Consider the following 2,029-nt stretch of genomic DNA (forward strand, 5'->3'; position numbering starts at 1 on the left):
AACTCCCATTTCTGTCATTCCACATAACTCACACTCGACTCCCCCTACTTATATACGTGTTCCCGAGCTGATCTCTTCCTTTCTCCCTCCTCCCTGACCCTTCGTCCAATTCCTCATTCCCTTTCTCTTAACTTCATCCTCTCACCGTCTTCATCCTCGTTCCTGACTGCCCCACCAAACTCCCTACCTCATTCTTACCTCTCATCCTCTGGCCCTCTGCCTCCCTTTGCCTTCATTCCTAACTTTCCCCTACTGTGCCTAACTCCTTACCAACTGCTCAACCTTCCCGCTTCTCTCAAACTCTTCGCATAACTCCCAGACTACTTTACTCCCTCACCCATCCGAAATTCCTTTACAGAACAAACAGGCTATGAATTTGCGATGCATTGGAGAGAGAGAGAGAGAGAGAGAGAGAGAGAGAGGATGGGGGGGGTTCTTCACTACCCCCTTTTGGGGGTAGTGAAGAACCCATGAAATTTGTTTGCTAAAATGTTAAAATTGAAGGAAACGAGTCGTGGGAGAGGAGCACAGGAAAGAAATGATAAAGGAGGCAAAGGAGGGGAAGGGAGACTGGAAAAAGAAAAATTATGGATGAACACCAAGGAGACGGAGAGAACAAGGGTAGAAGGGAAAGGGAAGGGGTAGGTAAAACAAATTAAGAATAACAGGATACAGCAGGAAAATGAGTAAAGAAAGGCGAAAAGGAGGGGGAAATAGAAGGAAAGCAGGGCGAAGATATATGCCGGAAAATATTGATGAACAAAAATTTTCAAATACAGTATGAAAGGGGGTATTAGGAACACCATGCAAAAACAAGAACATAAGGAAAACAGAGAATAACGGAACTCAGAGAAGATAAAGGAAGATAAGCGGGAGAACTAAAGTGGAGGAAGAGGCGTGAGGAGATACAAAGGAGAGGGAAGGGAATGCACGAAGCGAAAAAAAGAGTAGGAGAGAGTTTAATGAGGAACTAAAACGGCACTCAGCAGAGCGCATACCTCCGTCCACTTCCTATCTCACAATGTTAAAGAAAGTGTAAAAGAATTCCTGGATACGCACCTTTATCCGGATCCGCACCAAAATTTAATGGAGTGTATTCCGGGCCAAGGTCCATTCTTCTGCCAAGTTTCGTGGAAATCCGTCAAGTAGTTTTTGTGTAATCTAGCTCACAACTAACCAACCAACCAACCAACAAACGGACAGGGGTGAAAACATAACCTCCTTGGCGGAGGCAATAACCAACACTGAGAGAGGAGGAGCAGTGGGACGTAGATAGGACAAATTTGCTACTAAATCCACGAAATATAAAGTTTTCTTCCCCGGTGTTATCTCCTTACCTACAGGCTAAACACAAGGCCCGTTTTCTTAGGTACATGTATAACGGGCTAGATGGCTCGTCCGATTCTCGTTCCTGACCTTGACCGCATTCAAAGCCTTTACCATTGTGTTCGTTTTGGCGTCTCGTCTTTATAGTCCACGTCTTCTGCTGGTGGTTACATACCCATCTACTTTCGCTTTTTTGGTTCTATAATAATTCTAAAAGCTATATTGTAAATCCCACGTTGAGTACACCGCTTCCCATCCTATCAGCAAAGTTAAGCAACGTTGGGTCTGGTTAGTACTTGGATGGGTGACCGCCTGGGAACACCAGATGCTGTTGGCATCCCTACGTGTCAAGTGGGGTTGGTGAAGGATTAGTGCCCCTCTCTGTAAAACAATTAACTCTAAGCCCTTGACCACCCCGTTTGGGATACATGGCGTCTGGCAATGGATGGATGGAAATTGTAAATCTGAGAATTGGAACGCGAAATACCACATCCTAAAAGATGCATAGTAAGTGTGAGGCGGATCAACACAGAAATGTAGCTGTGAGGCAACAAGTGATGGTAGGAAGAGCAACAACACCAATACCAACCTGAGGAAACAGAGAAAGAAAATAATCCCTTTGGGAAATGTCAAACCGTACGTCAATTGTTAGACAGAGAGAGAGAGAGGGAAAGAGAGAGAGAGAGAGAGAGAGAGTACTCCT

At 45.0% G+C, this 2,029-nt stretch overlaps 1 pseudogene; it reads left to right on the top strand.

Annotated features, from left to right (window-relative positions):
- The first annotated feature begins 1,544 nt into the window (after positions 1 to 1,544).
- On the top strand, positions 1,545 to 1,663 carry LOC145391277 (5S ribosomal RNA; annotated as a pseudogene).
- The last annotated feature ends 366 nt before the right edge of the window (positions 1,664 to 2,029 follow it).

The sequence above is a fragment of the Coenobita brevimanus genome, chromosome 17 (assembly GCF_032717465.1).
Source record: "Coenobita brevimanus isolate Jiangsu-jjx chromosome 17, ASM3271746v2, whole genome shotgun sequence".
In the NCBI taxonomy this organism is placed as follows: domain Eukaryota; kingdom Metazoa; phylum Arthropoda; class Malacostraca; order Decapoda; family Coenobitidae; genus Coenobita; species Coenobita brevimanus.